The sequence below is a fragment of the Camelus bactrianus genome, chromosome 12 (genome assembly GCF_048773025.1).
Source record: "Camelus bactrianus isolate YW-2024 breed Bactrian camel chromosome 12, ASM4877302v1, whole genome shotgun sequence".
In the NCBI taxonomy this organism is placed as follows: domain Eukaryota; kingdom Metazoa; phylum Chordata; class Mammalia; order Artiodactyla; family Camelidae; genus Camelus; species Camelus bactrianus.
The window spans coordinates 54,909,933-54,923,515 of NC_133550.1; the positions used below are offsets into that span (position 1 = coordinate 54,909,933).

The window sequence follows — 13,583 nt, forward strand, 5'->3', positions numbered from 1 at the left end:
TCCACCCATGGCAGGTGAACAATTTAATTATTTTTGAAGTAAATTTACCAAGTTGAGCATCACCCTTAATCAGTTCTAGAACATTTTTGTCACCCAATGTGACCCCTCATGATTTACTCTTAACCCTCATCCCACCTCCCTCCCAAGGCAACCACCAATCTACTTACAACCTCTATAGATTTTAGAGGCTAGATTTGAACAGTTTCTGATGCCAGGCTTAAATATTTAAATAATGGAGATCATTAAAGAGATTAAAGGGGAATAATGTATTTCCAGATGCTTATTTCGAAGATTCTCTGATTGCCTGAGGATGACAGATTAAAGATGAGAACCTGGACATCAGGAGACTGGCTATGGGAGTGCTGCGATAATCCAGTTGTGGGTAAATGAGTCAGGGAACTTGTGGTGGGGGCTTGGCAGGGCTTGGCTCATGCATTTGCAGAACAGGCAGCTCTCTTTGTGATGTGAATTCTCTTGAAGAGCCTGGATATGGAGAGGGGTTACCAGAGGAGAGCCAGAGCCTCAGGAAAGCTTTATCCCCTTTGACTGGTGGTATATGGAACAGGTAGTAGGTGAAAAAAAGGGGGAGATTATGTTTATGCATGTTTTCCAGGAACTCTGTGCTTGAGAGAAGAAAGGGAAAGAGAAGCTATGTGATTGTGGTTTATAGATGGTGGGGCACTGCAGATAAAAGTCTAGCCCTGGTGAAGAGTGCACCCAAATTGGGGCTGCCTGGGGGAGGAGAGAATTCAGATAAAGCTGACCATCCTAAATATCTCAGGGCGCAAAACAAGTTGGCCCAGAGTGAATATCAGCTTTTCTCATGAGTTGAGGTTGCTAAAAATCGTCCCCACCCGCAATTATTTCTGCCACGGACCTCTCCTGGATTGACATTTACTCCTTTCCTTGTATTAAAGCAAATACCTCTGCTAAAGGGTTAATACGTTACTTAGATAAGGCATGGTGTTAAGCCATTATCATCAATTGGCCAGTAGCAGATTAGTCAGATGTCAACAAGAAAGGAAGACACTTGTGAGAAAATGAGAAACAGGCCAAACAAGTTTGGATGAGTCGATTCTGAACAACGGTTCTACCAAGAATCCTGAGCTGAGCGCAGCTGGGACTCCAGAAAGACACTTTCTCAGTCATGCCTTGTACAAGTGTACTGGGTATTGGCCTTCCTATTGTGTGCGCCTTTTCTTTCAAAGATAAACTTCCACCTCTGTATACTCTAAATGAACTCTAAAATGAAGCTGTCATGGAGGAAAAAAATGCTGCCTGCCATTTCAGTAAACAGGGAATTTCGCCCTCCATCAAACCATCAGCCACTGCAACCGCCCCTTAAGGTGCACCCTGAGGGGAATTCAGGATGAAGAAAACAGGATTCTGGCCCTGGATAGTTAAGATGCATATCAAAGGAATAATTTCAAAGAGCGCAGACCCTTGCATCTTCCTGTGCATAGAAGAACATAAAATCTTTAACTTGAGATATCTGTTTTTTGTGTGATTAGCAGTAATTTTTTGATGTTCAAATACATTTTTTTTTCCCAGCAAAAACTCCTGTGTATTGTGGTTCCTCCCTTACGTCTTTGGAACAGTTCCTCAGAGCTATCTGAGACACTGTGTCCTGGGTTATAGTCTTCTGATTGTCCACTAATAAAACATAATTTTCAACTTTTAGGTTGTACTTTTTTTCAGTCAACACTATCTGCATTTTTTTTTCCTGGTGATTTCTTGTTGCTTTTTCCTGATTTCCTGTCCAAATCAGTCTATTGATTTACACTCATTTACTCAAATATATTGTGCTGAAAGGCCCTGCGAGGGCCACAAAGAAATGTTAAATATTTATGTCCAGGAGACACAGAAGGAAACCAACAGTCATTCGTCTCATCCTTAGTAACAAAGCTCAATTTTATTCATGGTGCAAATGGATCCAAGTAAAAATTTGTTATTTCCCAGCTCTCCCCCTAGTAACTAGAAGTATCTGCATAACATAAATTTTGTCCAAATGCATATAGCTGGGGGTAACAGTTTGATTACTTAAGAAAAGAATTCTAAACAGAACTAACCCACTTGGCACATACCCTTTTAACCTTTTGCCATTCTGGTTCTTCTTGCCCAGAATAGAGCTGTGATGCTGGAAATGGAGCAGCTATCTTGTAACCTTGAGGTAATATGTATAAGCTAACAAAGGTCAATTGAAAAAATAGGGGTAAGTGTCACTAATGGCATGGTGATTCACCTTTCTAGTCTTGTTAGGTACTTAGATAAGCGAGGGCACCAGGCAGATAGGTGGAGGAGAGGGAGGATGGTCCGGAAGGTGGTGTTATGCCCACTTCCAGCATAAAGGTATTTTACTTTTTCTAAATGAAGTGCCAGTGAGAAACCAGTCAGAACCCGACAGCCACGATTGCTCGGTAGCGAGAAGGACCTAACCGGACACGACCCAATGCTCATTGTAATATAATTAGCATCGCGGTTTAGTCCGCCGCCCCAGGGTGTTTTCCTGTGTACACCATGGGTAAGGACATGTGCAAAGGGGACAAGCATAACTAGGCATTCCTGGGGCAAGAGCCGTCAATCAATCAAAAGACTTGAACAGTGACTTGAAGATTGAGAAGTTTTTCAAGCAGTCTTAGATATGGAAGAGATCACCGGGAACGGGAAAACAGGCAGAAATCAGCCTGTGACAAGGCACAAAGGCTGACAAAGGGTGGAAAGAGGTGGCTGCAAGTATTTCAGTGCCACTGGAGTCTTGTGTGCGTATCACAGAATGGCAGGGCGATGGGCTGAGTCTAAGGGCAAGAGCCAGGTGTGGAAGAACAGCCCAGGGCATGCTAAGGAGTCGGTGCTTCATCCCTTCATCCCGCATCCAAGGTTTACAGACTGGCATCCAGCAGTGGAACCCCTGTGTACTTGTGCAAATACCAAGTTCAGTTTTACATCTGAGTGTGTTTAGGTAGAATGTGCTCTATTTCTTTGCCGCAGGCTCCACAACTCCTCTTTAATGATGGTTACCACCTCACATAATTACATTAGATGCCTGGCTCCTGAAAATCTTCGTGTTTGTGAGGTCTTAGAGGAAAATTAAGCCAAGTGCTAAAGTCCATGAGGAAGACAGGAAACCTTGAAAATGCTGAGCAGATTCTAGTGACGAGTACATGTGTGCAGGGGTAAGTGGAAGGCAGAGTCATCAAATGAGGAAGCCTCGATTTCATAGCCAGAAAAAAAAATCCTAAGTGCCAGGATGCAATGAAAGAAGTTAAATATCTCTAATAAACTCTAGCCAAGATGAGAGAGGATAAGAAATGGTCTCATTCAACAGTGTGGAAAGGAAAGCAGAGTAGCCCAGAAGAAGCTTTATTTTAAATAAGCATTTAATAAACTGAAGACGTTCATGTTTAAGACATACAACTCTCTAATTTCTTAGAAATCTTTCATATATTGGTCTCCCAGTCAAAATGCTAAATACTTGATTTGTAATTCAATCAACAGTAAACATTTAGTAAGTATTTACTAAGTACAGGTATAAATTTCCAAACTTTTGGGAGATCTAATATTTATTTTTACCTAACAGACTTTATAGCATCTTAAATATCAAGGTGTGAAAACAACTTGGGAGTTATTCATTGTTATTGTGAGAAACAAAGTATACAGGAAGTGGTAAATTTAGTAGGAAAGCATAACAGATAAAAACGATCAGATTACAAGGTAATAATAATACATTATCAATTTATACTAATATGTATTATTTAACCCAAGTAGTTTTAGCATCTTCAATAATGAATATAATGTATAAAATGCACAAATAGAAAGACATCATATATCCCGTGAGCATTTTTACCAGGGTGTTAATGACCTGCTTGAGTTAGCACCTTGGGCTTTGCCTCCAGCCTTAAAATACAGTCAGTTATTACCTGCTCAAATCTATACCAGCATGTTTTAACTAGACTAAATATACTCTAAGGAGAGGTAAATATTATACTGTTTCATTTTCATTCTCAGCTTCTAAAATCACAGCTATTATTCATAATTCAATTGTAGTTTTGAGCATGCTATAATGGACCTGTAAGTGAAAATCATGTACTTGTGACAGTGTTTTAAAATTCTTGACTCATAAGATTAAAAATATCTGAGTGTGAAGTAGATTTAAAATATCTTCTTATACATGCTTAAACCACATATTATCGTTTTTTTCCTTTTTATCCATATATAGTTATATCTTTGATTATAACATTTTGAGATGATATTAAATCACCAGTTGAAAATAAGCTAAATGTAACTGGGCTTTTAAAGCTTCCAAACTAAAATGGAGACTACAGAGCAAACTTCATTCACTCAAGCATCATCAACTTTTTCATTATTTGGACTAACACGCCCTCCTACCCCTTGGCCCAGAGCCAAAAAGCAATTTGCATTTTGTTAATTATTCACAAATTTTGGAGGGAGGGAGTGATATCTGAAGACTCACATGGTCAGTACTGTCTCTGCATTCCTTATTCACTCAAACTAAAAAATGGATAATGTTTGTATAAGCAGAGTCTTAGGTGGATAGCTGGGAGATTACTATGATTTAAGATTTAGAACTGCTTAAAGCGTTAATGAAATTAGGTCAATATCATCCAATATCTTGTCAGAAATTTGATACAATTCATACTAGTGATAATAATAACACTGTAATAATAATTGTAATAGCCACATCTATTAATTTCATTAAGCATATAAAATGTGCTAAGTACTGTATTAAATATTTTTTCACAAATCATCTCATTTACTCTTCAGGACAACTCTATCCATAGAACTATCATCTCTGTTTTATAGCTCATAATAGCCAGTATTTACTGAGTTCCAATTATATGTTCAATTGGCAACATCCCAATGAAATAGTTACCATTTTCTGGAAGAGAAAATCTAAACTTCGAGCGAGAAAGTGATTTGCCTAAATTCCCATATGTAGTGTAGTTGTGTCCATGACACACTTGTAATGTAAGAACTCAGGTTCTTAACCTCAGTGTTGTAACCGTCAAATGTGTTAGTCATTGTGAGTAAATCTAAATGCTTTAACTCCAAAGTCTCATCAGATCAGCAAAACAAAGTTTAAATTGTTCACTCATGTTATGATCCAAGATCCAATGAAGGTGAAATGTTTGTTTATCAGTAATGGAATCTGAGAAATGGAGTTTATCTGTGGGCCCAAGAGAAAAATAAAATAGGTTTGAAACGAATAGGGCATTTTCTCTCTCCTACTATATTTTATATTTTTTAACATTTTTTTATTGAGTTATACTCATTTTGCAATGTATCAAATTCCAGTGTAGAGCACAAATTTTCAGTTATATGTGAACATACATGTCGTACTTCATTTTAAAATCTTGACTTTTCTATGTGAAAGCAGGAAGGAACTATTGAATTATTTTAAGCATGGAATGATATTAGTAAATTTCTGTTTTACAATTATGACAGCAGTGATATTTCAGAATAGAAGTGTATGCTTTGGTCTACACATTGTGAGACCAGACAAGGGGAAGCCCTCTAGGGGCACCAGTTTCCATGAGAAATCACGAGAGCAGAGGTGAATATGGTGGCTTTAGGAATTAAGAGAAAATACGGGTGAAACCACCAGGAGATATTTGGGGGGTAGAATCAAAAGGATTCTTGAATATTGGGTGTGAACAATAATGGAGAAAAAGGGCCAAAAATAGTTCTGAGGTTTTAAGCTTGGGGCACAATGTGTGGTAGTAAGGATTATCGTGTAGATGTGATTTCTCTACGTGTTTAGAAGTCCTTTGTCAGCTAGGCAGATGTGTGGACTATGCTGCATGAGGGCTTGCTTGCAGTGCTATAAAATCCCCCTAACAGCAAAATGAAGAAAAATGGATGAGTTGCAAATTACTTTATTTTATTCAACCATTCACTCAACTGACACATTTGGATTGTGAGTTTGTATGCTAAGCAAGCATTGTGCTGGGTATTAGCGGAAACAGTGTAAAAGACACAATCTCTGGGTTCAGGACGCTGAAGCCTCCTGATTCAACTTAATTTGTGCTAAATAAAAGCAAACATGAAATGTTATGACAATCTGTAGAAAGTGCATGAAAACCCAGAAATCTAGCAGAGAGGGTAAAAAAAAAAATCTTTGTAATAGTTTGAAGGAAGGATAAGAGTTAGCAAAGCAGAAAAAGAAGGTATGTCAAGGCTGAAGGTTAGAACATGGATAGAGGCTCAGAAGGAAACAGGGGGTGCTGTGAGTAAAGACAGCAGGAAGGAAGTTGAGGCCTGAGTAGAGAAGTGAAGAAAGGCTGGCAAGTGATAAGGTGTGTGAGGTCAAAAGTTGCTGGGATGTGAAAGATTCTTACATTCCAAAGCCTTTTGAAGACTTCAGCTTAAAAAGCCACTGAAGGATTCTTAGCGGAGAAATGGCATGGTCACATTTACACATTATGAAAGTCATTCTTACAACAGCACGGATAGTGGATTGGATAAAAACAAGATCAGAGGCATGGGAACCTATTAGGGGGCTTTTAGTGAAGTCTGGCAGAGATGTGATAGTTAGTGGTCTGAAATAAAGCTGCTGCAGTGAAGAGGGAGAAGAGGGGGGGAATTCAAGAAATGTTAAGGAATCAAAATTGGTAGGGTTTTTATCCTCAGTGAGGTTAGAGGCTAAATAAGAGGAAAGAATGAAGATGATTCTCGGCTTTTTGACTTAAGTAACAAGGTATCTGATGGCGCTATTCAAAAAGATAGGGGAAAATGAAAAGAACACAGATCTGTGGAGAAAGGAAGAAGATAAACTTAGTTTTGGACATACAAGCCACCTCCGAAGCATCAGAGATGTCCAGCAGGAAGCTGGATGTAATTTTTTAAAGGTAATATAACTTGAAGCCTCATGTACTATCTATTTATCTGCCTAATTAGCTCAGTGCTTTAACAAAGTCAAGTGAAGAGTCTCAGTTTAATTTCTTCTTCATGACTTCACTGGTAGACATCTGCCCATGACAGGTAAGAATAGCAACAGAGAACAAAAAATTAAGCGCAAATACATTGCCTAACTAATTGTTGGTCAGTAGAATCATCTTCTTTTTCAGAACTTAATTATAAATTGGAGAAAGTGAAAGCTTACCTTTTTAAATCTTATGTCTGTTTGGAAAGAAAAGGAACTTGAGAAGAAAAATCCAAGGGACAAATAAAATGACACCTAATAAAAACCCATAGGGCACTAGTTAATAGTCTATGCCGATGCCCATATATTTACAATTAAAAATTATTATGACTTGAATCCAACCTTTCCCCCTTTTCTGAAAGAAAACTCAAATAATGAATATTAAAAAAAAGTAAATGGTTATCAAGTCACAAGGAATGTTATGCAATACAAATTACAAAACTAAAATGTAGTTACACAAAATGATGATGTTCATGAGATAAGATGAATGTGTGTTCAACCAAAGAAACCACGTAATTGCAAAGCAGTCTGAAGCAGCTGGACTAAATAATGAGAGTTCTTTCAAAAAGGAAATCTTTTTAGAAAACATAGCTTCCTGAAAAGTTTGCAGAAGTTGTCAGTACAGTTGACATAACTTTACACATTTATTTAAAAATCTAAATAAAGCAAGGTTGACTAAGGAAGTTAGAAATAGAGCTCTGTGAAATAGGACCTAGAGGAGAGACTGTCGGTAGGCTCCAGACATATGGATGGGTAGGGTTTCCAGACGTATGGGGCAGTTTTAATATTTCTGAGTATTTGATATAACTAATTCAAAGTCTCAGAGTCATTTCTGGCCAGACAGGGTGTGTGTTCTGGGATTCCTAACCTAATGCCAACCTCTTGGGAAAAGATCTCTCAAGAGCCTTTCTTGTAAGAACACAGAAAACCTCACCTGGCCATCATAAAGCTTTATAAACATCATTAGGAGAGAACTTTTTTAAAAGAACCAGAAATTTTCAGGATCATGCCTTAGAGCATCGATTGCTTTCTTTGCTCTCCGGTGCGTGCAGACGTGGTGTCAGTCGTTTCAATCTGTTTCTTTACTCTTTTATGAAAATAGCTTGTCTGAGAAGACTTTTTCCTTAGAAATTATGACTATTTCACTTCACAATTTGAGATCATATAATCTCTAAGCAAGCTCTTACGTTAGTGCTTTAATCAGAAAATGTCTCTGCTGAACAAAGTTTTGTTATTAATATGCAAATGAATGCTGTAAGGCAGATGACACTTTTCCCCAAGCCACATTCAATTAACATACCAATAACTTTAGGTGCTTCTAGTGTAATCAGAATTAATGTTTTACATGACAGATTTTTTAACACTTCTTAGGTTGTGAGAATAAAGAATCTGAAGCTATCATTTATTATCATGATGTAAATGCAAAACATACAGGTTGAGACAATGGAAGTGGCCAAAGATGACGTAAATATAGTAATGTTATAAATGCTATATAGGTTTCTATATTGATTGCTGAACCAGGGGACGATATGACTTCCCTAGAGAAGTCGTTTTGTGTTCAAATTAACAATTGTATCCATCTGTCATAATAGAATCAGATGATCAAAGTCTCTTCCACCCTACACCTGAAATTGAAACAACCACCAACATAGAGGAAAAAAAATCACAACAGATCATGTGGTGAACTGCTTAACTCTACAAGGATCACCTTGTGCAAATTCACACAGTTGAAGCCTTGTAAGCGATTAAAGTTCAAAATTAAGAATCAACCTGAAGATGTCTGCAGATTCTCTATAAGTGGAAAAGAAGTTCTTCAGTTTCTAAGTGTATTACGGATCGGTGTCATTGTCAGCCTGCCATTAGACATGTTAGAATCAACATGGAGTGAAACCCTGAGGTCTCTTGATTTATTTTCTGCATGCTGGGGAATAATTTTGTGAAATTTATTCAGCAACCACTTAGTCGTCACCTATCATACTGTAGTCACTACTGTAGGTTCTGGCGCTGTAGTGTGAAAAAAATGTCTTGTATTACCCAAATGTAGCCCTTTTTTTAATTTTGTATGTTAAAGAATCTAATTTCTATTTCATATTGTACAATGGTGTTATCATAGATGTAAAAATGCAGCTATATGGGGTTTTTTCCTACTAACTTCTTCGAATTGCTCCATATGTTCCATCACACAGTTTTTGAGCATTCAAACCTATCAGTTTCTAAGAGACCTGTAAAGACTTCTGTGTGTCAGCTTGTTTGTTCTTACTATATTCTGGGAGGTGTTGACTTGGATAATGGTTTCTTCTGGGGAAAACACTGGCACCCCATTTCCCTGTCCTCGTATTTCGTGTGAATCTAAATCGTGCAAGAATATAAAAATTACTTTACTGAACATTTCCGGTGCTCATAGTCAGCACTTATGTCATCAGTATTAAATGGATCAGGATTCCTTCTCTGTAGTCAAAAACAAAGGTTTCACATTCATTTGAATTTCAACCTATTTCATGCTTCAAACATTAGTTTGGAGGCAATCTGCTTCAGACATAACGTATAGTCGAGACATTTCAAACAGAAAGTTGATCCCTGAATTAAATGTAGCCCTCTCCACCCTCAATACACCAAAAACTTAAAATGTATAATTTTAAACGTATCACACTTCAGCCCAATACTTCACATATGCCTGCTGTGTTTTATTAGGGTATTACTTTTGCCACATTTTATTGGGCTATTCTTTTGTCCACCCACGTGACTGACACCTAACATGCTGCCGTCCAGCAACACATCAGCAACATAACTTTCAACAGCTCCTGGTGTTACGCTGCTGTTGGCTGTAATTGCTCTTAGAGAAGTGCCACATTCCCTTAAGACACTACTCTGCACTTTCTAGGTGCACATACTGTTTTTAGCTCTAGCAAGAGTTTGAGGAGTGTTTTCTTTTACGTAAGAAGGATTTCGAGAGGAGAGAAAGACAAAATTCCCCAGATTATGCGATGCTTAGTCTTATAACTACAGAATTGTTTTGTTGTTGTTTTTGGTTGCTTGATTTGGCTCTTTTTTTTTTTTTTTTAAGGCGGTGAGACGGGTCCATGGTGATTTTCCCAGTAAAATTAAATCACATTTAAAAGCAAAAGCAAACAAGTCCTTGCTAGAATACTTTTCACCTAAAAGCTACCTAATCACATTTTTATTTTAAATACTTTATGTCAGAAATGAGTATATTGAGTGGAAACTCTTCAGTTTTCATATTATTGGGCCTCAAAGCAGCATTTGGTTCTTGTTTACTTGTCTCTTGTTTGAAGCACATGCCTCATTTGTCTCCATGACACAGCTATTCCCTGGCTCTCCTTGATCTGCTTCTTCTGACCCCAGGCCGACTGAGCCTCCTTTACTTGGGCTCTTTATGAAGACCTTGCCATCAGCATTTCTCAGTGGTCCTCCTAGGTCGTATCACCGACTCAAAATGTTTATTCACAACAAGAATCTCCCTCCAAGATGCAAATCTTAAAAATTCAGTTTTCGGATTAAAATCTCTTTTGGAGGCATCAAAACCACATTCAGTTGTATGTTTCCAAAGCAGAACTTCTTATCATGATCCAGGTCTTTAAATCTGGTCCTCTTGTGCTGCTTCCTTTCCAGTGAATGGCATCATCTTATAATTGATTTGTCAGTCCAGAAAACCTACTGCCATCTTCACTGACCTCCTCTCTATCCGCATAATCAAGCCATCATTAAGTCTTGTTGATTATATCTCTAAAGTATCTTCCAAATTCATCCACTTTTCTTTTTCACTATCTCTCTCATCCAGGTCTAAGGAATCATTGTTTCTTTTTTTTTTTTTTTCTTTTTCGGGTAGTCTTTTTTTTTTTTAAAACATTTTCTACTGATTTATAATCATTTTACAATGTTGTATCAAATTCCAGTGTAGAGCACAATTTTTCAGTTATACATGAACATATATATATTCATTGTCACATTTTTTTCTCTGTGAGCTACCATAATATCTTGTATATATTTTCCTGTGCTATACAGTATAATCTTGTTTATCTATTCTACATTTTGAAATCCCAGTATGTCCCTTCCCACCCCCTGCCCCCTTGGCAACCACAAGTTTGTATTCTATGTCTGTGAGTCTGTTTCTGTTTTGTATTTATGCTTTGTTTGTGTTTTGTTTGTTTGTTTGTTTGTTTTTTTAGATTCCACATATGAGCGATCTCATATGTTATTTTTCTTTCACTTTCTGGCTTACTTCACTTAGATTGACATTCTCCAGGAGCATCCATGTTGCTGCAAATGGTGTTATGTTGTCAGTTTTTATGGCTGAGTAGTATTCCATTGTATAAATATACCACATCTTCTTTATCCAGTCATCCATTGATCATTGTTTCTTATGAGTACTGCAGAGGCCTCTGTAGATTGATAGATAGACAGATATAAAGTTACATCATACATACATAAGTACATGCATAGATCTTATTTCTCCATTTTAAATAAATTTTTTAAGAAGAAAATGTTATCATGTTGCCTTTCCTCTCTACTCTCTTTCTCTTACACACAAACACACACACACACACACACACACACTCACATTTAACCTTTTCTATAGTACAGTACATTATTAGATTAATACTCAGAACTTTTCACTGCTTTTCCATGCTCAGCAGAGGAGCAGAACACAGTTTCCCCCTCTTTGACTTTAGATTCAGCCATATGACTTGCCTTGGCCAATAGCTGAAGCTGGAAATGAAAGGGATCCGGTTCCAAGATCAGGTCTTCAGAGGCCTCGTGATTTTCCACCTGCCTTCTGGTGCCTCTGCCATCACTAAAAATAACTTGTCCTGGCTAAACAATGGCCAAAAGGAGAATACGAGACGTGAGGAGCAGATGTGAACTGCCTCTCCCAAGCCCAGCCCCCCAAAAAACATAGTTTTATGAGCTAAATAATCTTACCATTATATGCTACTGAGATCTGTGTCCTTGTTTGTTTTGTAGAATTACTGGAGCCATTGCTAACCGATATTTATGGTTTCTTCTTTTTTTCAAATGTGCAGTAAAGTATCTTAAACGTAACCAAAATGATCCTGTGTAGTTTGTCCCACTACTTCATGCTGATCCTCATTTCTCACTAAGCTTCCTCTCCCTCTCTGTGTCCATTCCTGGTGGCCTTCTTCCACTTCTGTGAACTTGCCAATAAGTCCTTACACCACAGGGATTTACGCTTTGTTACATTTCTTTTCCTGTATTTTACTTAGTTCCTTCCAAGTATGAAGAATGTCACCCCAAGACATTTAGAATGTCAATCAGCTCAAGCACTAATTCTTCAGGATTAGCTTGACACAATTACTACTTTACTTTTGCTTCTGTGATTTTGAAATCAGTTTCCACTACTAAACTTTAATAATAACAGGGCTGCTTAAATGTTGAATAAAGTAATTAATTCACTTATGTGAACTAGAGGTGATTCAAGGCTGATGTGAATCACATTCAAAGGTCCCGTTGAGTACATTTTTGGACACCTGCTAGCTCAAGAGCATCTACTAAGTTTTTGTTTTGTTTTGTTTGCAAATAGTTATATTTGTAGTGAAACAAGTTTTAAGTGCTATTAAACAATTTGATAAATACATTCAGAGTTATCTTTTTTCTCCATAACTCTAAACAAGTAAAAATCATAAATGTCTTCAATAACCTTCTCTTTTAATACAGTAAATCAGTCATGTTAAGAATTCATTCACCCTATTTCTCTACTCTTCCTTGGTGTCCTCTATGAGATGCTTCATTTTCTATCAAGAAAAATACTAACTTCAGCTTTAGAATCAACTCAAAGCTTTAATATATTTGTTTAAATAACAACAGGTCTGAGTTACACATTTGTAGTTTTTCTTCCCACATTCCAGCTGAAGGAACCAAGTCATTCCTTATGTCAGTGGGCTGGACTTAAAAATGAGTTTTTTACACCATAATTAGTAGATTTATAATTTGGAATCCTCATACAAAATTGTTTTGTATGTAGAGTACAGTAAATATTTTCCACTACTTTTATCTCCATCTTTTGTTCATACATTCTTGTGTATGCTGATCTGTCTCCCTAACTAGATTATAAATTCATCTTAAATTTTATTAAGTTTCTTAATTTGTGTTGACTTCACTTACAAATATAGCATAGTTTTAAACATGTAATAAATGATAAACTTATGTTTATTGACATATTAACATGAGCTTTTCCTCTGATACTATTTTGGGGCCCGGACAAAATGCTGGAATTATGTTCATTGCTTCTTTCTAGTCCAGAAAATCATTCTACCACATTCAAAACTTTCTCCTTACTTTAAGCCCATATGTGATTTTATATGTCCTCTTCATTTTTGTCACTTCCATACACGCCCCAATTTTCTCAAGAACATTTTAGTCCCTCATTCACTGTTTCCCCTTTACCCAAACTCTTGTTAACACCCTGGTATATGAATAACTCAACATTCTTATCTCAGAGATGCTGTATCCTTTCAAAGCCAATGATCTTTATTTCCACCACAGCAAGAACCCACCAGTTTAGGTTGATTTTGGACAATTTCAGAAATTTTCTGTTAAAAAAATCAATGCTATCTCACTCTGATATTTTTATCCATCCAGATGTTGGGTTGTTCCAATGAACTTC

At 37.1% G+C, this 13,583-nt stretch overlaps 1 long non-coding RNA gene across 7 annotated transcripts in view; it reads right to left on the reverse strand.

The window, feature by feature from the left end:
* Nucleotides 1–7,571: 7,571 nt before the first annotated feature.
* Nucleotides 7,572–13,583, reverse strand: part of LOC141579436 (uncharacterized) — a 79,740-nt gene continuing 73,728 nt past the window's right edge. For all 7 annotated transcript variants that reach the window (XR_012510835.1, XR_012510832.1, XR_012510836.1 and 4 more), the window contains 2 exons: nucleotides 11,651–11,773; nucleotides 7,572–11,340 (listed from right to left, as the gene is read on the reverse strand). This is a non-coding gene — a long non-coding RNA (uncharacterized LOC141579436). The remainder of the gene's footprint in view (nucleotides 11,341–11,650; nucleotides 11,774–13,583) is intronic.